At 39.8% G+C, this 26,122-nt stretch overlaps 1 protein-coding gene across 3 annotated transcripts in view; it reads left to right on the top strand.

Annotated features, from left to right (window-relative positions):
* by (focal adhesion protein tensin) overlaps positions 1-26,122 on the top strand; it is a 553,251-nt gene that overhangs the window by 260,104 nt on the left and 267,025 nt on the right. Inside the window, exon 1 of one of the 3 annotated variants that reach the window (XM_072303048.1) lies at positions 15,369-15,640. The exons of the other annotated variants lie outside the window; for them this stretch is intronic. The gene's annotated coding sequence lies outside the window, so the exon portion shown is untranslated. Of the gene's footprint in view, positions 1-15,368; positions 15,641-26,122 lie in introns of those variants that run through there. 3 annotated transcript variants of the gene reach the window in all.

Here is a 26,122-nt window from a genome sequence, read left to right on the forward strand (position 1 = left end):
TGCGAAAACTTTTCTTGTTTCTATCTTTCTTTCATCAGGTGGTTGTAAAAATACCTTGAACATAGAGTATATATTTTATTTACGTTTGCTGTTTATATCATGTACCTCATTTTCATCACGGCGTACCCTCCACGATGAGTTTCGAATTCCTGCGCCCGGGAAAACTTTTTAGATTTTCTGTTCGGTCATGGCCTGCGTGTACTGTAGGAGGAGGTGAATAGGAGCGCTCGAGCATGAGTGTTTTCGACTCGTGAGCCGAGTCTATGTGGACGTATTTCTGCCAAACGGAACTATATGTATTAAGACACGAGCCCTGAGATCCATAAGAATGCATGCATAACGGGCTCACGTCATAATGCACATGGTTCAGTTTGGCAGAAACACGTCCATGTGCGCGATGGTCCCGAATAATTTTTGAATCGTGTCCGGGTCCGGGGTCGCGCTTGAAATCCCGCCGCCCAATTAGTGCTCAAGCACTCGTGAATTGATTGCGCGCTGTGCGGTGCGCGGTGCCCGTTGGTGCTTTACCGGCCAGCGGCCAGCCCTAATGGTGATGCGCCGCTGTAGCCGCTAGTGTCATTGCAGCTGGTTGCCACCTCTTAGACATTATTTTCGCGACGACTAGGGTAGAATACCTGTATAGCCTCCGGAAAATCCTCTTGATTGGCTTAGCCGTCTAGGGCATCACAGAGCTCTCAGAATGAATCAAGTGCATGCAAATGATTCTAAAGTGCAAAAAATGAAGTTTGCTTGTACTATCTGTTAATGAACTTAAATTAGAGAGTTAATTTTCAATCCGAGAGTCGTAGAAAGATTAAAACGCATGTTGTTGTTGCTGTTGTGTGATACATTTATTTGAAGGTGTTTTAACATCATGGGTCATTAACACCTTAAAGTAGAGATGCAAAAAAGAATATTACAAAAAATTAAAAGAAAGGACAAGGAGAGAATGAATTAAAATTGGAGATTAAGTTGTTTGAAAAAGGGAAGGATTTGATAAAAAACAATTTGAATGTCCAATATTGAGGTCAGAAAGAGGAGGGAAAATTTTTGAGCTCAATTGTTGGTAGGTTGGAAAAAGTAATATTATTTGGATGTATGCATGTCCGGCTATTGTATATGTTGTTTGCTTCCTAGGCTTCCCAAAAGGAAAAATCGTTACTTTTTTCATAATATCTGCCTTTGAAAGCGGATTGCTCGCCTTAGCCGTTCACTGCCTTTTGAAAATTTATAAAATATTTCACTGAAATTTTAAGTTTTTCATATTTTTCTCTACTTGCAAACTACCACCCGCCCAACACGAAAATGTTTCCAATATATTGCAGCAACATTGTTATTATATTTCCGACAACATTGCTGCAATATTGTCACAATATTGGCACAATATTGCAGCAATGTGCTAGGGTCCTACCTAACAATATTGTTGACAACATTGTCAGCAACATTTTGGCAACATTGTCGACAATGTTGCCAAAATATTTCGAAAATATTGCACAAATACTGCGATCAGGGTACATATTCCATATCCGTGTGCGCGCTCTCTAGGAGACACCTTTGGTACTAATTTTCTTTCTAATGTACATATGCGTCCAGATTGTGAATCGTAGAGTTATTACTTACCTTAAAATCCGCGCCGTCCTAGTCGGGATTAGAACCCACGCCTCGGGATGGAGTTGATCTCCGAAATCCAGTACTTTACCACCAGACCAGCCAGGCTTGATGTAGATGGGCCCGTAAATTCAATCTCTTAACTATCGCAGGCCTCTGAGTCCGTAATATGTTTGTTCATTGACGGATTCTTATAATATTTTACCAGAATTTACTATTTATTTATTATTTATTTATTATTTTTTATTTCATCCTGTAATTTATGTTTCAAATTTTATATTAATTGTACTCAACATATTCCTATTCATGTATTTCAAATTTTCATTTTTTTTTTTTTTTTTAACTCTCTCTCTCTCTTTCTCTCTCTCCCTCTCTCTCTCATTTTTTTCTTTACCAAATTACTGTTTTTATAATTGCGTCTTTTTCCAGTTTTAATTATTTGAGCATTTTTCTAGTTTGAATTTATGTCGATGTATTTATGTTATGTTATTTATTTTTTTCCCCTTCTTTTTGTCTTTTCTTTTCTCCCCCCCCCCCCCCTTCTTTTTTCTATTATTATCAGTTGAATTTAATTTTAGGTCCGATCCGGGAGATTAATGTTGTTCTTTATTTTATGTTTTACTTCTTGAATAATATATCTTATCTTATCTTATAAGAAAAGAACAAAAGTACCAAAAACGGCTCCTAAGGCGCGCGCACACGGTTGTATTTTGCTATTGCGAAAATCGCAAAATGAGATCGCTAACTTAACAATAATTTTGCAAATTCAGCAATTTTAAACAATTTGCTAATTCAGCACAATTAAATTGCACAATCAAATAGCTTTTTGAATTGTTATAATCGCAAAAATGTCACTAAATTCGCAATATATCTTGTGAAAAAAGCAATTTATGAGGTAGGCAAAATCGCAATATTGAGATTGCTAAAATAGCGATTGATTTTAGTAAGTTCCGCAAAATAATTGGTAAACAGAGCAAAACCATACGCTAATTTGGCAAACATTTTGAAAATCTAGCAAAAGTTTTAGCCATAATAGCATAAACTAGTGATGTTAATTTCGCAAAAGTATAGTTTGCCATTTTCGCACAATAAAATTACCACTGTTGCAAATTGTTTTGTCGTTCTTGCCACGAGGTGGGCATTTTCGCAAAAAAAGCAAATTGCAGAAATCGCAAACCATTTTTTGCCATTTTAGCAAATAATTTTAAATATTACAAAAATATTTATAAAATATTTTTAACATAATATTAAACAAATATTTTTAAACTAATATTTCTAAAATAATTTTAAAATATTTTTTGTTAAATATTGCAGCAACATATATTTTAAAATATTTTTGAAACATTTTTTTACTATACACATCAACATATTTTAACAATATTGTAAATTAAATATTTTGTAAACACTGCTAAAATATTCAAACAATATTTTTGCAAAAACATTCTGAAAATGTTGTCAAAAATGTTTTTAAAATATTGAACAAATATTTAAAGAGTGTTTTTTCAACAATATTGCGACAATATTGTCTTGGAACATTGCGAAAATATTGCAGCAATATTTTGTGTTGGGCGGGCATGGGTTGGAACGAGCGGCCGCGGTTTCCAACTCGATAACTATACGTGGAATCTAAATTTCGGAACCACGGAGTAGCTAAAAACTTCCTCTTTTACGTACAACATGGCATTGGTGATCATGGATTACACGCGTTATAAATTACGGCACCAAGCGGCCGCATGCGCGCACAACTAGCCACTCAATGGGCTATTTATCGTGCCATCGTAAGTAATGGTGAGTATTGTGCCTGTTTAAAATCAGCTTACAATCGCTCCGCACTTGTTCATCTTCGCTCTCGAGTCGTGAGGAGTTTTGAATCCAGAGCTGCATTTTTACAATTCATCATCGCGATTCATCAGGAACCTCAAAACAACTTGGAATTGTTTTGTCTCGCCATTATTGTGGCGTGGTCACATCGGTGTGTTTAATTGGAATTTCAACACAGCAGCTCTGCTAGGGCTGCAATCATTGATCCACATAAATTAAATGGACTATTAGGCGAGGTGAGGATTGGAGCATCACAAGACATGAATCGGCAACCTGCCAAATATGTTGAGCGTATTGAAAATTTCTAAAATCAACCTGCAAATTGAATATTTACACAAAAATGAGTCAATTCAAATTTGCCGCCAGTTTAAAAAATGAATCAATGATTTCGAAAACACACCAACTCGGGTTTTTTCGATTTTCATTTTTTTACGGTTTCGTAACAATTATGGATAGAAGTATCTGCACGCAAAAGGAAATTTCGAAATTGCAATCGGAAGTGCTCGAAGCAGCGACGTGAAAAGGGAAAATCGAAGTATTTTATTGGAAATACCAATTTTTGGCCATTTCAAGGGAAACGGGTGACCATCCGATTTTGCGGTTTTCTTTTTTCAGTTCATTATACCGTGTAGCAACAAGTTTTAGATAAATATTCAAGCGTCATTCAGGTCGAAAAATATAAACTCTTCAATGCAGACTATGAAAAATCAGTATCTGAAAGTCGGTGAGAACGAAAACACACCAACCCCACACGTGTAACGGAAATTTTGAAACGCTTAATTCTCTGTCATAAATCATGGTCTGTCATCGATTTCAACTTGGTGCTTTACAATGTCTCTAAGTACTTGTCCTTTGGCACCAAAAAGGTTTTTCTTATAAACTAACTTCTTCGCCCGCTGCGCAGTTTCAGGTGTTTCCTGAACAATTTTTTTCCGAGTTGGTGTGTTTTCGAACTCCCTGATTCAAATAAGGTCATCATTAGTCAAATCAGCCATTAAATAAGGTCGTTGTCGGATAAATTTGTACGATCGGACTAAATTTTACAATTATCCACAGTTACACATCCACATACACATTACAAGAATCCAAGGGCTGTACCTCGGGGTTGCCAACCTTTTCAATAAGGAGAGTGAATGCTTGCCAATGGCGACCACCAACTCAGGTGTGCAGCAACGACCAGCTAACCGTTGAACTCCATGCTGGATTTGTAGAGTCTAGCGAATGGAAATGAGTAGGAGTATAACGATGAGTGTATCTGCGTTGACTCCTAACAATAAAACCAAATGTTTCATCATTGATGAAATAGATGTAGCAGAGGTGAAGACAGTTTCACAAAAGTTTTCGTCGCATTCCTATTTCAAACGTCGCATGAAACTACATCGTAGAGAAACGGAACCGACCACTGAAATGCCGGAACATTGATGCCGTGCTAAAGAAAAACGGCCTATAACCAAATGAACGTTGCAGGCTTATGCCTGCTAATAAAATCCTGATTTTTGAGAAAAGTCATATATACTCTGTCTCGAAATTTTCAAGCACTGTGAATTTAACTGCAATTAAAAGTCTTCAGACATTTCGAAGGAAAACACTCCCGAACTCCCCTGAATTTTATATTTTATCAAAAGTAATTTTAGCAACATGTGAGTGTTCTTAGGGCTTTTTTCCTTACCACAGCAGAATAAAAGCAGGGATAATTCTCTAAGTTTGCTCCGGGGACCATCCCGTCGTGAAGAGTAATAAAGAGCCCGCAATGCCCTGCAATCAGCAAAACCAATGCTCGTTTGTTCAGGGGCAAATACCCATTGCGGAGCAAGATGTAACTCATTCCGCGAGTAAAAAACCTGAAATTGCCCTCAATATGAGCAATAATTTTGTCGATATAGATGTACTTACTATTTTAGTAGCCAGCCTTCTCAGTTAAAGCCTACACTGCTTTAAATCTTATCTGCCATTACGGCTCCGTTGGGGCGTACCGCACGCTGAGCAAATGATAGGCCCCTATTCTTTGCTACTTGTAGTTTCTCGGTGAAATAGGATTCGATGAAATTGGCGCAGTGTGCAATTTATTGTCATGCGTTTTTCCGCCCTTGCTCGGTTCGGCCTTTGCAGAATTGTTTCTCCGTCTCTTACTCTTGAAAAGTTTTGGTAATAGGTTTTTTATACGTGTAAGCAGGTAGAGAATGTAGAGACTTCACAGTCACCACTTCTGAGATTTTTTTTTAAATATTTTTCTTTCACTCCTAAGTCGAATTATTTTTATAATTGATGATCCGCACTGACTTGGCTTTACAAATCAGGTAAAACGTGTAAAAATTGCTTTTTTCTGCAAAACATAAGTAGAATATTTTGTTGTTTTTCCCCAAGGACAAGGATTCGAAGTAAAATGAGAGGAAATCCGAGGGTCTCGTCCTCGAATTGAGGGGCTTGGAATACAAGGCGCATAAGTGCAGTTTTTGACAAAATTGAGTTATGAATGATCTCAGGTAAAACTAGTCTTAATGCATATTCTGTGAAAAATTTGATTCCAAGTTCCAATTTTCAAGCATCAAAAAGTCGGTTTAAACTTTTTTCCAGCCCTAAGACTCGACGTAATTTCGAAACTTCAAATACGCATTTCTCGAAATTACAAAAACTGTGTAAATCAGGAAAAATCAGGGAAATTTTCAAGAAATAGATAAATCAAAAATTCTAGACTGCATTTGTCAATCGTGAAAAGCCGTCAAAGGCTTACACATAATAATAACGAGTTAAAAATTTGAAACGCAAAAGTAAAACGTTCTGAAGCCCGAATCACACGACCAAAGTAGTGCTCTCAAAGTGGCTCTAATTATTTAATTTCTCAGCCGGACGTGCATGAAATCCTTTGAGAATTTCAAGATGTGATCTATGATGTGTCCCGAAACCATCGGTTACCTTTTTGAGTGGCTAACAACCAAAAATACCATCGATGAGCCTTTTTGAGAACTTTACTTTGATCATGCGATACGAGCTTGACTGGAAAAAAACACACATTGGATCTAGAGTCTAGACTCTTGAAAACATTGACAAGAAAAAGGACTCTTGATTCAATCTGATTTAAGCTTAGATCAAAAGAAAATCCGCTCAAATTAAGAGGCTTGGCTCTTGATTTAAACTTAAATCTGATTGAATCAAGAGTATTTTTTCTTGTCGGTGTTTTTAAGAGTCTGGACTCTAGATCCATGTGTGTGTGTTTTTTTTTTCCAGTGTTGACTAAGATCTCAATGCAGATCAGTAGCGGAGCACCGACAGACGACGCAAAAACTACTCGAAAAACTCCCGCGGTTAAATTATTCCGAGCTCACGCGGTGATTCCTGTCGGGACGTGGAAAGTCGCTCTGTGACGAATCCAAGCGCCGCCAGTGTTTAGTATGTGAGCTACCCGATTTGCCGGCGTGCGTGCGAGCGTAAATTGCTCATTTGCGTGGAACAATACGACCGAGCCTCACGCATAAATCAACTTTAGCCTCCAAGTTGCAGTCATAATGCACTCGTCTTCCAACTTGACAAACGCTGCATCGGCTCGCCCCGGATTGCACAATTCGGACATAAAATTCGTCGGCGTTGACAGTCGAGGACTCGTCATGGAGCCTCAAGTACAGAAAGCAGAGCCGCGCTTGCCGGTAGCATGGCCCGAATTCTACGAGGGAGGAAACTTCTTGCTTGGGTCCCGAAGTTCAGTTACAAATCTCTGAAGTTTCCGAATCGTGTACACAAAAAAATTTTCAGGGGTTATCCCTTAAAATTGTGGCCCTACCTCATTTGTTGAATGATATGGGCATTTCCAAATAATTTGGTTAGTACTGCAACAGTTGGGCCAGTAACCTAATTTGTCGGGGCACTGCTCACTGGAAAAAAAAAAAAAACTTATTTAATCTAGAGTCAAAACTCTTGAAAACATTGACAGGAAAAAATACTCTTGATTCAATCGGATTTTTGCTTGAATCAAAACAAAATCCGCTTAAATTAAGAGGCTTGGCTCTTGATTTAAGCTAGATTCTGATTGAATCAAGAGTACTCTTTCTCGTCGATGTTTTTTTAAGAGTCTAAACTCTCGATCCAATGTGTTTTTTTCCAGTGCACAATTAATTAGAAATGTCCAAGTAAGGAATCAGCCCCTATCTATTTTTCATTCAGTGTATATCCGAAAACTTTTGGTCCAGCTGCCGAAGTTCGGGTCACACATCTGAAGCACTTCGGTAATACGGTTGACTTCATAGAAGTTTCAAGCGAAGTAACTCATAGGTCACCCAAACTTCGACAGCTAGACCTCAAGTATTCGGGTTCACGATCCCAAAACTTCAAAGAACTATATGACCTGAACTTCTGGCCCAATGCGCGAAGTTTTTTTCACCGTAAGGAACTTTCTGTGGAAAATGGATGCGGGGGAAGGGGGGGTGCTAGAAAGGCACCCCATTAAAGGGAGTCTGTTCGACATTTTCAGATCGAAGGACCTCCTTGGAAAAATCCTACGTAGATTTTGTCTCAAAAAAGAATACTATTTTGCCTGGTTCTTCTACTAAGCATGAGCTCTCGGACCATGGATTCCTGGGAGAGATGCACCCGTATGACGTTTCACGTGAAGGGCGTTTGAAGCATGCGGATGCGCTCACCCGGCGCGGCGCGAGGAGAGAAAAAGCTCGAGACAAAAGCGGATGCTAAATGGCCGTATTCCTACCAAATGGAACTATGTGCATTATGACGTGAGCCCTACTATGCATATATTCTTATGGGTCTCAGGGCTTATGTCTTAATGCACATAGTTCCGTTGGGCAGAAACACGTCCAAATATGGGCACCAACGACCGAGAGCAAGTACAGCGCCATTGCCAGACCCCACGTCCCAGGTGCATCCATCAGTGCAGAAACCGGGGCTGCCCGGCAGCCCCGCTGAAAGCCCCAGCAGAGATGCCAGATTTGGCAGAGAATCACCAATATTTCCCATTTGAAGAGTGAAAAAGCCAAGACTCAGTAGTATCTTCAGGGGTTGCTAAGACTGAGCAACTATTTTTACGGCGGGCAATTTTCAGCTTTATACATTCATAGACTGCACTGCTTCATTCTCGGCAAGGTGTCTAATACAGTGTCATCTGTTTTTATTTTCTCAGTTGATGGGTAATCTGATACGATAATCAGAGAATACAATTTTAAGCATTGTTCCATCTAAACTAAATGTTTTGAACTATAAATTTCAAACCGTCATATCTTCAGTTTTGTTTGGCTTTTTTAACGTTTTCCCTCGAAGTGAGCGCAAATCACTTTTCTATCCTCTTGTATCAGTGTCCACACTGAGAAAAAGCTATGGTTTATAAACCTATTAGAGGTAAATATGGAACACCTATAATAGTCGTAAATAAACTAATGATTCTCGGTCTGTGAACCATAGTAAGGTCTCTGTACCTAATTAAGGTACAGAGACCATAACTAAGGTATATGTGCTATTATTATATGTAGAGGTACTACTATTAGTGGTGTTCCATATTTACCTCTAATAGGTTTATAAGCCATAGTTTTTTCTCAGTGCAGGGTGTCTACAAGTCCGGAAACAGTACTGATTTTTTAAGGGTGGTCCGGAAGAACTGAAAAAAAGCGGAACTTCCGCAAGGAGGTCCGGAATTTTTTCAATTTTGTCGCTATTTTAGCGAGAAATTCAAAATTTTAAAGTTTTTCGAATTTCGTCATATGGAGATACTGAAAAAGTACTGAATTTTTCTGTTGAGCAGGTACTGAATTTCTCGGGAATGTACTGAAAAAGTACTGTAATAGCACTGACTTTTGGCCAGCCTGCTCTAGTAGACACCTGGTGTCTCATCTTCGGTTTTTTGGAATTGAAGTCCCTTTATCCATAGACGTGTCAAATATTCATATTTTAACAGAATATTTGACAACGTCGGTCCCTGGAGCGGGACGGAAGAAACCTCCCCGCGCGAGACTTTAAAAGATTAGGTTTCACACACGCGTATAATGATGGCTGTCACGAAAGAACGTCTCTCGTCTTCCAATGAATTGCCTCCTCCCGCGTCCGATTAAAACCACGTATTCGTCAGAGATTCTCATAGCAGTTGAGCGGTTCTTTGTCCACGACCGGGGCTGGCCACTGTCCAATGCCGCTAACCCACCTCCATTATTCAAGCTCGGGACTTGCAATTAATTCGCGAAATTCGTCGCCCTCCTGACATAAGGGCGTAACTACTCTTCACGATGAACCCTATCGTCCATACAACACAATGCTTTCCCGGGCTCATCTTAAATTGTAGTTAGGTCATTTTGTCAGCCGAGCGAGGAATTATGATCGATCACGCATTCCGCAAAGGAGTGAGGCCGTTATTTTTCGGGTAGTGCGCTCCGTCATTCAAATTCAGCGATAACTGTCACGTTCCGCGCGGGTATCAAAATATTTATTTTGGCAAGTCCCGATGGTAGATTACCTTCCTGGGTCCCGATTATCGACTGCTGTGCGAATTCCAAAACACCTGTGCTCGGCAAGAAAGCCGTATGAGCATTTAAGTGTTGTCAAATTTCACTGAATCATAATGTATATTGTTTTTGAAAAAAAATCAACGTAATATTGTTTTTAAAATTTTCTGCGTTTTGCTACATTTTGCACATAATTTACTGTCATTCTGCCATACTAAGGAAATACGCCGTATGAGTCTTCAGGCGTTGCCGAATTTCCCTTGGTAAAATGCGCATTTGACAGAAAACGTGTGAACGTTTTTCTTTACATTTTTCCGACAGTTTCGTTCGCAATTGAATCGAAAATATCTCAAGAGTCCAAGGGACAATATTCATAACTCTCCTCAAAAATCAACATTTTAGCGGAGGAAATTTGGCAACTCTTAAATGTTCATACGACATCTTCCCTCAGCTCGGCAGAGTTTAATCGGAACTATCCACAAACTCTCCAAAAAATTATGTTTTCTTGGAGGTTATGTGTCAACGTTTGATAATTGATACAGCGTTTCTGCCTGAGACGACAAAACTGGAAGCTTCTTACTCCTCGAACGATTCTGTGTGGTTTTGCATAATCTTAACTTACGACCTTTGCAAGAGCTGGACGAAGTCGGTTAGCTCCAATCCAGTTCCTTCAACTGAGGTGACAAGTAAGGGAAATTCGACTGGCGATTCGGGTATCTTATTTGTCGGAGGGTCTTAATGGTTACTTTTCTTGGTAATAAATAAAGATCAGATGTAGCGAAGGCATTTATCCGTGGGCTCATCGGTTGTAATTCGAGTAATAACATATTTAATTCAATTCTCAAAGGAACTGTTTGACTTGCTGTTATTGTCATTTAAATACTTGCTCTAAGTGTCGCTATGTGCCTAAAAGTTCAAGCCATCCAAATCTTTTCCAAATTCCGAATGAATGATGAGGTTAAAAGTCAATTTATTTTTGGGGTTTTTATTGAAGCGGTTATTAACATGATAGAAAACGATGTGACAGTAAGTGAGAGGAAAATTTATCGCGGAAGCAGGTCAAGAGTAAAATCGTAAAATTTGACCAGGAAAAACATTTAATGTGAAATTTATGCTGTATGATCATTGTTTAACGTTTAAAAGTCACCAATAAATTTTTCATCTTAATCCTTATTTGAATTTTACATAGTAACAATATTGATCCATCATTCGCTTAAAAGGCGTTCACCCTCCCATAATAAAAAAGAGAGAATATCACGAAAAGAAGTGCTTGCGCCTGCCACTTTCGATGGTACCCGCTAACATCAAGCAAACCTGAGAGAAATTGACCGAATTTAACCAGACACAATCTGACTAAATTTCACTTTACTACATTTTATTCTCAAGCTTTTTTTCTTTCTCATCTTCTGAGCGGAATGCTAAGACACATAATGCCATGAAAATTTCAGGGAATTTCACCTAGACAAGTATTAGGCAATGTCTGGTCTAGTTAGATGCTAATCCATTTTCATAAAATTTTCCAGTTTAACAGATGTGAACCATGAAAATAACATGCCGTGTTCGTGTTACCATAAAACTGACATGTCGACCATGTCGTGTTACCAAATAATTACATCCTGCGTTACCATTGAAGTATTATTCCGTGTTACTAGTAAAAACCAATAAAAAAACATAAAAGTAACATATTGTGCATAGAAGTACACCATTAAAATAAATTTAGTGTTACCGTAATAGTAACATGCCGCGTTATCATAAAAGTAACATGCCGTATTACCATAAAACCAACCTCGCCGTGGAACCATAACATACCACATTACAGTAGGTAACATAGCGTGTTTACCATGAAAAATACATCCCGTGTACCCATTAAAAGCATAATATCTTGGCCTCATCGGACCTGGAATAATCTTAAAAGACCACTAAAAGAGCAGCGATTGTTTTTCCTCTAAGGAAAAGTGAAATGATTAATCTGCAGTGACAAAAATAAACATCCACCGGACCTGATGCATAAATTACGAGATTCGTTTTCCTCCGAAAATATCCTGACCATCCTCCAGGTTACTTGGTGATTCATCTGCAACAATGAGTCACGACTCTCAAAATACCACCTAACGTAATTTTGACCGCCACCTTCCAGCGAACTATTGCATCATAAAATCACTAAAGAAGCGTTGATTCGTCTCTTGACTTCCTTACTTCCTCACTAAAATTCATATTTTTTCCTGTGAAAATTGTCAACATACGAGTCCCTTCCTTTATACCTAGCGAAGACCGCACGGAAGCTCTCGCTTTATTGCGTACACTGAGAAAAAACTATGGCTTATAAACCTATTAGAGGTAAATATGGAACACCACTAATAGTAGTACCTCTACATATAATAATAGCACATATACCTTAGTTATGGTCTCTGTACCTTAATTAGGTACAGAGACCTTAGTATGGTTCACAGACCGAGAATCATTAGTTTATTTACGACTATTATAGGTGTTCCATATTTACCTCTAATAGGTTTATAAACCATAGCTTTTTCTCAGTGTATGCCATTAGCTTGAGCCTTAAACTGCCGTACTAGCCCGTTCTTTGCACAAATCCACTTAACCTAAAATAATTTCTGCACACGACGCGTCTTCGTGCTAAAGTGTAAATCGATATCCTCTCATTTCATCCCTTGTCGCAACGCCCATCCATCTTATCATCCCTGTTTTAGAGGATACTGGTCCCAGTTTTACACCACGATTTTCCATGCAGTTTTACATCGAGTTCAAATGCCTGAAATTGGATGACTTGTTGTATCATTACTATAAGCCCCCCTGACCCATCATCGTTATCAAGGTTGAGATGAAGTTTTTAAGCCTTTGCTTTAAAAAAAGACAAAACGTTGATGATAAAACTGCAAATATACGCGTCTTTCTGTTCGCGGCGCTGTGCAGACTTCCTGTCACAATTTTTTATCTCTAAAAATTGAAAAGCGCTCAACGTTTTTCTTGGAAATATTGCTGATGTCTCTGTATGAAGAATATACCATGAAAATTTCAAAAAATGTCGTTCGTTCGTTTTCTACTAATAATTTGAAACAAGAGCGGAGATTTTAAAACACCGCAAACGAGATATGTTTTCTGCAGCTTTATCGATATGCAACGACCCTTAAACGACGAGATTCATAGGCAAATTTTCACGGATTGAAGATCAGGCAAAAGGAAGAATTAGAAATTGAGATCGGAAGAATCGGTCTTGGTCGATAGCCTAGGTCGGGAGCGTCGCGTCGCACAGAGGGAGAGGAGTCAGTCGATTGGAAAACTCAAACATGCTTTGGAAACTTTAAAAACTCATATCTTTGTTAAGTTGTTTGTTTGTTTGTTTGTTTGTTTGTTTGTCTATGAATCTTGTCGTTTAAGAGTCGTTGCAATCGATAAAGCTGCAGGAAAGCTATCTCGTTTGCGGTGTTTTAAGATCTCCGCTCTTGTTTCAAATTATCAGAAGAAATCGAACGAACAACATTTTTTGAAATTTTCATGGTATATTGTAAATGTGGTACTTTAGTTTCGTTGCAAAATGTCTTTCAAGATTTACACCTTTAACCTTAAAATATCAGGAGATGAACATCAAAATTGGACTTCATTTTACAATCAGGAACTTCAATATCCAGCTCATTGGTAATAAACTTGTATGTGCATAGGAAAATTAATGATACATACGTTGTTTCTGAACTGAGCCAGATATTGTAGTTCCTAATCGAGAAATGTACGAGTAGTCCAATTGGCAGGTTTAATAAAAAATTTAATTTTCTAGGGTATCAAATGTACCTGATAATCCGGAAGTAACCCTGATTTTTTGAGAGCAGTCCGGAAATATTGAGTGAATACGGAAATTCTGCAAAAAGGTCCGAAATTTTTCATGCCGCTTATGTTTCGACAGCTTGGAAAGAATGAAATCCCTTGCGGATCAATTCTTCGTGTAGACTTGCCCGCTAGAAAACTAAGGAACTTAGAATTACCTAACGTATCGAAATGTTTCGAATTTAGTCCCATAAAGGCACTGGAAAAGCACCGTATTTTCCTATTCTGCCGTGCTGATGAAGCGAACGCCGTATAAACATTCGAGAATTACCAAATTTCCTTCGATAAAATGTTTATTTCTGAGGAAAGTTATCAATACTTTTCCTTTAAATTTTCAGGAATTTCAGGTGAGGTTGCAAACACAATTATGCGGAAAATTCGACCGAAAATATTCACAAGTTTACCAGAAAATTCGTGTTTTATCATAGGAAATTTGGAAACGCCTGAAGGTTCATTCGGTGTTATCTCTTATGACAACAGTGTTGAGGAAATTGAAATTTTTAAGGAAACACTGAAAAAGTACCAATATTTGCCAGCCAGTTTTACTAGACACCCTAAATTGCTCGACATCTCTCAATGGTCCATCCCAGTTTGAAAAATGCTTTAATTGTGCAGTTAGTTGACCAACGGTCTTCGAATCAAAATTTCGAAATTTTTCGAATTTAGTCACACAAGGCATTAGAAAATCACTGTATTTTTCTATTGAGGAGTTTGCATTTTTAAAGAAAACACTGAAAAAGTACCAAAATTTGCCGGTCTGTTCCACCAGACACCCTAAATTACTCGACCTTTTTCAATGGCCCATCCCCAGCACATGCTTCAATTGTGCAGTTAGTTGACCAACGGTCTTCGAATCAAAATTTCGAAATTTTTCGAATTTAGTCACACAAGGCACTGGAAAAACATTGTATTTTTCTATCGAGGAGTTTGCATTTTTAAAGAAAACATACTGAAAAAGTACCAATATTTGCCAGCCACTTCCACACCCTAAATTGCCCGACCTCTCTCAATGGCCCATACCAGTTTGAAAAATGCTTCAATTGTGCAGTTAGTTGACCAACGGTCTTCGAATTAAAATTTCGAAATTTTCCGAATTTAGTCACACAAGGCACTGGAAAAGCACTGTATTTTCTATTGAAGAGTTTGCATTTTTAAAGAAAACACTGAAAAAGTACCAAAATTTGCCAGCCAGTTCCACCAGCCACCCTAAATTACTCGACCTTTTTCAATGGTCCATCCCAGTGTGCGCTGGAGGGCGATGAGCCGTGGAAGAAAGCGGGAGCAGCGCTGGTCTCATCGCGAATCCGCGATCAAGGATAAAAACGCCTCGCGACGCAGAAACCACGCAACCTCCACGAAACGCCCCTGGATATCCGCGGTTTTCGCCGAGGACGACCGAAGGAGGCGACGACGAGGGGATGCGGCGGCGGGGTGGCGCGGAACTCACCTTGACCATATCCACACCGGAGGTATTTGTACTTGACTTGTCATATGTGGAGACTTATCTGTTTGCCGTTTTACCCGCTAGGTTATGTTGTAATCGCCGCCGAGTCTCCGGCTTTCCAGCGTGCTCGACTCGCTTCTTACCGGCTCGCGCTCCTCTCTCGCGTGTGCTCCATGTGCATCTTCCACTCCGCGAAAAATCGGATTCCGTCTCGTTTCGACGTCTCCTCTCTCGCGGATTTTGGATTTCGGATTTCGGATCGCGAGGTCAACTTTCGGGTTTGTTTTCGTTCTGGTGTGTGCTTCGATGCGGTTTCGAGGTGTAATTTGAGTTGTTTGGTTTTCGGTTTTCGGATTCGCGGATTTCCTGTTCGCGGCGCCGAGTGTTTTTCCCGTGGTTCGCGGTGTTTTCGGATTTGTGTTGCTCGTGTTTGTTGTACTTGGTTCAGTTTTGGATTTTAAAATGCTTTTTGGATTTCCTCGTTTGGCTCTCTGAGGTAAGATCTGCCGATTTTCCAGTCTCTGTTCGACGGTTGTGTCGACGATTAACTCGAGAAATAATGTAACAAGACTTCCGATCTCATTAATCTCAACTTTGTACTCGGAATTCAATTTTTCGGAGGCTCTGTTCCCATCAATCTTACACTAGAATTAATTTTTACTCATCCCCCCTCCTCCCTCCCAAAAAAAACCGAATTCGGGTCACAAGTAGTAAGGAAAGACAGTTTAAAAATGAATGCATCCTCGATGTTCTTTAAAATGTTTTTTTGTATTTTCTTATTTCGCTCTCTGAGGTAAGATCTGTCGATTTTTCAGTCTCTGTTTGAGGTTTGGTCGGGGGAAGAAAGTAACTGACCGTCTTCGCAATGTGTACGAAATATTTTGAATTTTAAGGTTTTGAGAATGTAACTGCAATTAACTCAAGAAATAACGTAACAAAACTGCCGCGACCTCATTAATCTCCACTTTGCACTCCGAATTTGATTTTCGGAGGCTCTATTTTCATTAGTAGTCTCACACTTGATGACCAGCCCCTCGTAAAAGTAGAATGATTTTTTCTCATATCTCCCTGCCCCCCCCCCCCCAAAAAAAAAAAAAACCGAATTCGAGTCGAAAATAGTGGGGAAACTTTAAACATGAATGCATCCTCGATGTTCCTTAAGACCGGAAAACTATTGGAAAGTTTAACAGTCTTCAAATCATATTTTGAACATGGTCCGTTAAACGTGTTATACCATTTTCAAGGGGCCAGCAACATTTTGTTTCCTCGCAGATACTCTCAAAATTTTCGATAGTATGATTTGTAATCTCCATCATTTCATGCCAAAAAATCAGATTCAACCCCTAAACCACCTTCATTCGGTCATGTCAAAGATGGCAAATGAGGGATGGTCAGACTTTAAACTAGATTTTGCTCAGACGCATCGGTGTCCATACTCATTTCTTAGTATGATTAAGCTTTTCCCTAGATTTGTTCAAATTGCTCTCCTTCCTCTATCTCTCTCTGAAAAAGCAAAGTCATACTTTTCTGCTTTTATTTCCTTTTTTGTGAATGAGTCATTTCAGCAGAAATGATAACAACCTTTTCAAGACCACAATATTTATCAGCAATTTGAGTAAAAAACCCAGAATTTGAGTTCACGTAAGAAACTCTCTTCAGAATGCACCGAAAAATAAATCACGAATGATTAAATTATTTCGTGTCCTGATCAAGAGGGTAAAAATCACATCGTTATCCAAAAATTTTGACCCCCCGACATGATCGAGTGAAAATTCAATCGATGTTCTCTTGAAATCATTTTTTCCATGCTGAAAATTGTAAACCATCAAAACTCGGGTTCGATTCGATGTTTTCGTGCTTTTTTCAGTCTATTTTTTTATTTTTCGCCTCAGTGTCAAAATTTTTGCAACCACTCCTTTGAGCAGTGATGCCATTATTTTAATTTCGATTTTTTGGCTGGTAGATCCATTTTTCCGTTGACGATCATGCGCATGTGTTGAACAGCTGCATGCTAAAAAATGTATCACGTTCAAATGTGTTTATCATCGGCATAACCTCATGCCAAAGGGATGTCTGCAAGTCCGGAAACAGTTCTGATTTTTCAAGGGCGATCCGGAAGTACCGATAAAGTGCGGAAATTCCGCAAGAAGGTCCGGAATTTTTGTCATTTTTGTCGCAATTTGAGCGACAAATTCAAATTTTTGAAATTTCATGAATCTCGTCAAATGGAGGTACTGAAATTGTACTAAAATTTTCTGTTAAGGAGGGACTGAATTCTTTGGGAATGTACTGGAAAAGTACTGATTTTTGGCCACCCTGTTTTACTACTCACCCTGAAGACAGACGCCTCCATCCCTGGAGATTAGTTTAATTGTGGATTGATCATTTTCCGTCTTCGGATCTCGACGCTCCGATCCTCAGTTTACGATGAGAATGTTAATCGTCCCCCATTGGTGGGTGTCGCCTGCCCCTCATCCTCATCCCTGGGACCCCACTGCGGCCGGCGACCATGTCCGCAGGTTGGCGTGTGTGGGTCGCGTCGGCTTGGTCAAGAGGTCACGCGGGGAGGTGGCGGGGGTGGCGAGCAAGCGTTTTGAGTCATAAAGACAGCGCCATAAATTACGAACGAAAATAATCGACTCGTCGATCGGTATTGGATCATCGGATCCCATGCCGTCTCGTTGACTCCTCCACCGCCCATTATTCCCATTACTGCCCTTCCTCCCATTATTTTTATGGATGGGTGCCCGGGCCGCCGCACAGAGGAACGAGTCTTTGGAAAAAGTCGCAGGGTGTGTACGAGTCCGGAATTTCCGGAAAGTCCGGAAGTAGTACTGATTTTTCCAGAGCGGTCCGGAAGCACTGAAAAAGTGCGGAAATTCTGTAAGATGGTCCGGAATTTTTTTAATTTTTTGTCATTTTCGTCGCATTTTGAGCGAGAAATTCAAATTTTTGATATTTATCGAATTTCGTTGATTGGAGGTACTGAAAAAGTCCCGAATTTTTCTATCGAGGAGGTACTGAATTCCTTGGGAATATACTGTAAAAGTACTGATTTTCGGTCAGCCTGTCATAGTAGACACCCTGGAAGTCGGACATGAATTTTTGTCAAAAATTTTAAAGTTTTACGTTCATTTCGTCACAATGTTGATTTTTTGGGTTGCCGTAGTAGATAATTGTACGAGAAAACCAATGAAACTGATTTTAAAACATTAACATTTCATTCTAACGTAGATAAACGCTTTTAAAGTTTTTAAATCATGTGCGACGTCTCCCATTGATTCGAACCGCTGTGCGTCGAGAGGACGGCTCATCGCGCAGGTTAGGTCTAGGTGTCCAAGTGCACGGATGAGTCGAGGATGCATCATTACATCCGGCCCTTTATACTGCCTGCTACGCAAAAACGTCATAAGAACAATGCATTTTCAGACGTTGCCAAATTGCTCCTGATGAAATATAGATTTGGAAATTTTTTGAATATTTTTCCTCATATTTTTCCGGGCCAGTTGATTAATCGAATTATCTAGTATTTTTTTTTTATAATTTGGACGTATTTATGTTTAAAGGAACTATGTTGCACGCAAATCCTATTCACATAGTTCCTTAGGTTAAATATGTCCATTTCAAAAAAAATTAAATCGATTATTTTTTAAGGGCACAAGGGCCGAAACTTCGGATTTTGTCTTTTTAGTGGATCACTGTTACTCAGGAGTAGACGCATCACATGGTGCAGCGATGGACTTGAAATCCGGTTCTGAATGACCTAAATAAGCACTTTAATACATTTTTGGGCGCCAAAAATTGGCTCAGTTTTCCCCATTTTTTCGGAATTTGAAGTTTGGATTTTGGCCCAAAAGGAAAAAATCGTTCCATTAATTCTAATATCTGTGAGAAGTAGATGTTTTCTCCGGAACGATTTGACAATGTCCGATTGTTCATACGATGTTTATACTTTAGCACGACAGTTTATGATTCCTGTCCCCTCGTCGGTCCGATCGCTCCGGCGGGAAGGGATTCCATTCATGATATACAGGGCGATTACGTCACATTACATGGTCCCCTTTAATTTTGTTACTGTTGCGGATGACGTCATTTATGCTGCTACTTGAAGACTTTTAATGAACCCGTATAGATAAGGGGTCATTAAATCATCAACCGTAAGTAGATCTAGGAATCTGAGACCAAAAATTTTCAGTGCTCCTGAACGGCCAAGCGTATAGATTGTTTCGCAAAAAGGAATCAAGTGTTCGTTGTTTCTAGTCATGAATCAAATTCCATTCTTAAGCTATTAAAAGGAACTGACCGACCACTTGCTCCCCTTTTGGGATTCAATTTAGCTCATTTGCCAATTAGCTCATTTGCCAACCAACTGAATGGAACCAACTAACATGAAAAGTAAATAATATAAATTTAGATCAAGTTATAATTTCTTGCCATTAGCTACCAGGAAAAAACCTATGCACTAACAACTTTCAGGTGTTCCTTATGCGAATAAATGTCGAATTCTGGTCATTTTCTCAATGCCTTCTCTTCCAAGAAAGCTGGATTCTGGATTGCTTTCATGCACGGAGCTTTGTCCAAATAAAGGCTCAAGAGAGGAAGTTATTTTTGATGTTATTTTTATTCTCAATAAGCTACTTTTCCCTGTGTTTGAGTTTCGCAGAATTTTATTGTTGAAGATAGAATTCACACAGCTTTAACGTTATAGGCATACTTTCATGTGAAATCCTAATCCGACTGTTCGATGACGAATGTTCGAAAAAATCTCTCGTGTTTTCGAAGTCCTGTGTAGCATTTGCCATCCCTATTTTTACACTGCAAATAGCGAGAAACCAGTCCGAATCGTGCGATGAAAAAAACTCGCAGATTGAAAAGTTAGAGCCAATCCAATTTGCATACAAAGTGCACTCTAATGCGTGACTTCAGTACAAGATGCCAACCGGGACCACTGGAATAAAAAGTTCTTGGAACACTCAAACATACTACGAGTGGTTTCGCCGTTTTATAGAACGAAATTTGACCAGGCAGAGAATTCAATCAACACTTCTGATGGGTACCTAAAGTTTCTTCCACATCAGCCATGGGCTGGAAATCGCAATTTTCTATGGACCTGCGTTCCTCGCATAGTTTCAACAGAGGACTCCCACTCCGCAATGTTTCTGATTACTGTTTTTCATTTTCCGGTTTTTGAATCAAGGTTATTCCTTGAGTAGAGGAATTTTATTGGGATAGTGCGGTGGTATTTTCCGTAGATCGAAACGATTTAGATTCAATTCGTGAAATTGGTCCATTTCTTCGAAAGTTACGCAGATATTTGACATTTCTAGAATACTGGAGATAGAAATCGCTCTAATATATTAGAAATTCAGGGAAATCTATCAAAGCTGACCTTGTATTAATGAAAGTGTAATCTTTCAAGTCCATCATACACTTTTTCCTTTTTTTCCCGTTTTACACACAACGTAATTTTCCCCCAACCGTATTCAGTACAATTTTAAGCACGGTATCCTTATTTTTCTACTCCTTGGTTTTTTCAAAAAGAGTTGAGTTATTAAAAATTTAACCTTTGCAAATATCTACCGTACAAAATGTACACTGGATTAAAAAACACATTGGATCTAGAGTCCAGACTCTTAAAAACATCGACAAAAAAAAAAATACTCGATTCAATCAGATTTAAGCTTAAATCAAGAACCAAGCCTCTTAATTTGAGGGGATTTCCTTTTAAATCTGATTGAATCAAGAGTCCTGTTTCTTGTTAATGTTTTCAACAGTCTCGACTCTAGATCCAATGTGTTTTTTTTTCCCCAGTGTATAATTTTATAATCGGAAATAAGAAATCCAAGATTTTTACACTAGAGGCACTTTTTTTTTTTATTTGACACACTTTTGGTGACCTACCTGCACTGGAACTCCAATTTCCTTGATTTCCGTTTCACGGTCATGCATGAAGAAGAAGAAGAAAAAGAGAAAGAATGAAAAGTACCGGTGGCTTCTCTGAAGCGCGCGCAAGTTCATCGATCGAACTTGTTGCACTTGGTGCGACTTTCAACATCAACAATCCCAAGTTCGATGTGCCGACAAAAGTGTCTTGCGAGGTAATTTCCTCGCGGCTTGACTCATGCATGAACGCATCCCGATAAACAGATTTTCATTGTCTTCCAGCGCTGCCGTCCAAGCCATAAAATCGAACGTAGGTGCTCGTAAAATTCGGGCCATTTAAGCCGGCATGACAGCGACGATTCACGATTCGACTGCACACCGCGCTCATACCGTCGCTCCCCTGACATAAGAGCGTATCTATATTTTCACGTGAGCCCTGTTCCCCGTATAACTCTTTATTTACCAAGGCTCACGTAGTAATAGAGGTACGCCCTTACGTCAGAGGAGCGACGAGACTAACTGTCCATGCGCTTGAAATTGACCCGTGAACTCCTCAGTTTAAGCACCTTTCATATTCACTGCACAGCAGCCCGTTCTCTCTTAATTAGTCGCTTAAAATTTGAACGGATTTATGCTAAAATGAACTTAGTCGCACGTAACGCCCATGCGCATAGTTCCTTTTAGCATAAGTACGGCCGTTTGTCTGACGCAAAAATCTCGCGATTGCGAACGGCATTATTTTCACACTCCTCTACGAGTTTTATTGCAGACATACATTGGTGCAACGCAGAATACTCAGGATGAGGGGAAGGGTGCGGGCAGCAGTGCAGCTATTTTTCACTTATAATTCGCTCAATTTTCATCGCTTTTTCCCCCAAAAATAGGATTATCAAAATGAATAAATAGAATACATTTTACAATTAGGAACTACAATTTCTGGCTCATACGTACAAGTACCGATCTCCATAGGGTATGTAATGACACACATTATGTTACTTTAAAAATGAGCCAAAATCTGTAGTCCCCAATTGCTAGATGTCGTGTGAATTAAACTGGACGTATGTATACTACCCTGGGTTTTCTTTAAAAAAAAAGAAGAAAAAAAGAGAGAAAAAAAACCGGAGCCGAAAACGGGGAACTCTCTAAAGACTATATCCAGAGCGCCATTAAGGTACATGTCCCTTTGATGTATTAAACACTCCTTAAGGTAGGGTAGTTCTGTGAAATGCAATTTCTACTGCATACGTTCAGTCAAACTAACCCGTTTGCGAAAAGTTCAGATTAAAGTTACTCTATGTGTCCCAGGCCATCGTCGCGACTTTGGAACTTTCAGTTCTCAGTTGCTTACTTGCTCTCTGATCTGGAGGTCCCGGGTTCGATTCTCGGCTAGGTGACCCAAGTTTGATAGTCTCAAACATCGGTTATCTGGGTCCAGTCTGATGAGGGACGGTAAAGCGCAAGATTGTCCCCCGTGGGATATTTGAAGTGATAAAAAAGAAAAAAATTGCAACGCCGCGGGGAAAATTTCATGAGCGAACACTAGCTCTATCAACTCGGTCGTAAATACTCGGAGAGCGTTCTCCGGCTCCAGTGAAGCGACGCGAAGATGCTCCCGGGACCGGAGTGGAAAATTATTGCAGCCGAGTCCCTTGTCTAGCCGCCGAAACGACTCTGAAAACTGAGGAGGATTCTGGAGCGGAGTCTATTTCCAGCCGGCGAAATTCACTCATTCATAGGATTTTTCGGATTCAGCCGTGGCTCGTCCTTCCTCCCTCTGTCTGATTCCGGCTATTTTTAAAAGCGTCTCAATGGCTGGAGCCGCGAAATGCAGTCGCAGCGGAAGAGGGCAGCCGAGAAGTAAGAAGAAAAAACCAAGCTCGCAAGAGCCTAATTAATTCTTAACTCTTAATAAAACGTTGGGTATGGTTCATGGTCTCGTGTTATTCGAAAAGTCTTCGACGGGCCCTCTGTAGGAGTTTTTCAGGTTTTGAAATTAGGGGCGTTTTTCAGCCGATATTTCAGGGAGAAAAGTTTCTCGGAGAAAGAAAATTTGGACAAATTTGACAAATTTAGGAAATGACCTTAAAAGTGGTCAAAATGGACCGAAATCGTCCCCATATCAGGTCAATTTTGCTCTGTGTAGGAACTTTTCAGGTTTTGAAAGTAGGGGCGGTATTTCAACCGAATTTTAGGGGAGAAAAGTTGTTCGGAGGAGGCAAAATTTCTTTACTGCGGGATGGACAAACTTGAAATGACCTTAAAGGTGGTCAAAATATACCAATATTGGCCCCATATCAGGTCAAGTTTGCTCTTTGTAGGAACTTTTTCAAGTTTTGAAAGTAGGGGCGGTATTTTAGCCGAACTTTAAGGCAGAAAAGTTTTCCGATGGAGGCAAAATTTCTTTACTGCGGGATGGACTAATCAGAAAATTTTAGGAAATGGCCCTAAAAGTGGTCAAAATGGACACAAATTGCCCCCTTATATGGTTAATTTTCAAATGCAAGGGGAGGGTCACTTAATTCCCCTCCGAGCAAAAATCGATCGATAAATTTGTTGGTCGACAAGATCGGTGTCATCTGTCGCAGGACTGCGGAGACAAAGATGTTAGAAAATACAGGGTGATCCAAATGTCTCACACCAACAGGAAAAGGCACCACCTCTCTAACTCTTGAACGAATTAAGATGAAGACCTAAAATTGTAAGAGTGCTTCCAGGTCCGAAAAAACTACTTTGGGACCCCTACAAATTTCAGGGGGACCTCCCTAAAAACAAGACAAATTTCGAAGCTTCACAGAAATTGTGTGAGATTTTTTGATCATCCTGTACCAAGAGGTGGGCGCGGGCAAAAGCACACATCCGAATTTGTTTGATCAACTCGGTATACTCAGAGGCGCCAGGCTCCTCACTTCCGTTGACATTTAATAGATTAGATTAAAGCTTGTTAAAAGCGAGCTTTTTATCCTATGAAAAGCCTTGCCCAGGTGTCTTTATTGGCTTTCAAAGACAACTTGCTAGCAGGCAGATAGAAAATAACGAACCGGATCTTACGCTGAAAATAAATATTCTTGTGTGTCCACCCTCTCTCTCTCCGAGCCATTGTGGGTGTCTTTTTGTCGGTTATATCTTTTCGTGGAAATCGTAGACAAATACATTATTACATTGAGTATGCTTTTTCTGAGTTTTGCATGGTGACACATTTTTGAAAAGTAATAGAAACCAGGAAAAGTCTGGGAATTTGGCCAACCCCGAAAAGTTAGAGGATTTTGCTGCGGAGCCTCGAAATTCTCCATCCCGGCGGAAAATTTTGATAATTTTCTACAGAATCCATACCGAGGTCTCTAAAATATACTAACGGTAAAGTTCCCAAACCACGTATCTCGCTTTGCGACGTTGCAGACTGCCTATCATATTTTTTAAATAGAATACTACTCAACGGCTATTTTTAAAAACTGCCATGATTTTTCTTCCCTTTGCGAAGAAAATTCTATGAAAACTTTAAAGGAATGACGTTGATTCCCTCATCTGTAAAAAAGTAAAATGGGAGCGGAGATTTTCAAACACCGCAAACGAGATACGTGCATGGTTTGGAAGTTTCACCATCGATATTGTCTTTGCGCCTGCATCAGGAAAATAAGCGAGTCACCTGGGTCAGTTCGAATCATACCCTTTTTTCAACGAAAAGGATTCACTCCTTTAAAAATCGCTCTATGCTGCCGTGCAAAGGTAAAAAGCCGTATAAACATTCGAGAGTTGCCAAATTTCCTCCGATGAAATGCTCATTTCTGAGGAAAGTCATGGATATTTTTCATCGAAATTTTCAGAAGCTTCAGATCAAATTGACGTATTTATGCTAAAAAGAACTATGTACCACGCAAGCCCTATGCACATAGTTCCTTTTAGCATAAATACGTCCAAATTATGAAAAAAATTCTCTGATTAATTGGAGGATTAATATTCGCAAATTTTCACGGAAATTCATGATTTGTTAAAGGAAATTCGGTCTCGTCTGGAGGCTCATACGGCGTTCCTCCTTAGCACGGCAGGATGAATTACGGACCAGGCCACAGAGTTTCCTTAACATGTCATCCATACATACATTCATACACCGTTTCAATCATTGTCGTCATCCTCATCGGCGGACCCATTCCATCTCCAGGAGAAGTATTCAAAGATCCTCAGCTACGTGGCCCCAAACCGCGTTGTTTATTGTTTTCCATTTTTTGCCCCCCTCCGCCGGCCCCCCAGCCCCCGGGTGTGTCATGGGCTCCTCAGCTCCCTCTTTTAAGGTAATCGATTAAATTTTTACTGCTGCGGTGCGCGAGGCGCGGGGCAGTGCTTGCACGATTCCGATTCCGCCCAAAGTGGGACTCAATAAACGCTCGCCGGCCGGCGCGAATTCCGTTGTCCATCATGAGGCGGCACGCAGCGCCCGGTGTGGCGGTGTGGCGGTGGATCCGCATAGAATGGCTGACCTTCGAGGGGACATTGTAGTCATCGATGTTGGGAGCCCGGATCCCCGTTGAAGAAGAACCACCAAGCTCCAACAATTGGTTTCTGGTCCAGCGTTGCCGAGTCAGCCCCACTCAGAGATTAAAAAAGTTTCTTTCTTCAAAATTTGTTAAATTTGCTGGAGTTGTGTCTATAAATACTTAAATTTGACCGTGTTAAGAAAAAAGCATGGTGTCTAGATCTATAAAAACCGGGATTCATCAGGGAATGAAAGTCTACCGGGAAAATCCGGGGGAAATCAAGAATTTGTTCCAGAAACCGGGAATAATGTGGAAGCTTTCATCGACCACATAATATCAACATCAGGAACATTTTTTTAATCAAAATTTTGAATGTGCGCCAAAGAAATGGCTGTAAGATGAATCAAAGTCTATATTCATATTTGGAACTCTGGAAAAATGATTTTCCTTTCCCCAAGAAAACCCCGGGAAAGTGAGAGAAAACTTCGGTTTCTCATCCGGGAATGAGCTGAAAATCAGGGAAAAATCAGGGAATGAGCTTTGCTAAGAAAACTAGACACCACGGTAGAAAGGAACCAAGCCACATTGGCTATTGCCTTTAAATGGAAAATTTAATTTTTCACAGG

Source organism: Bemisia tabaci, chromosome 7 (genome assembly GCF_918797505.1).
Source record: "Bemisia tabaci chromosome 7, PGI_BMITA_v3".
NCBI classification, from domain to species: Eukaryota; Metazoa; Arthropoda; class Insecta; order Hemiptera; family Aleyrodidae; genus Bemisia; species Bemisia tabaci.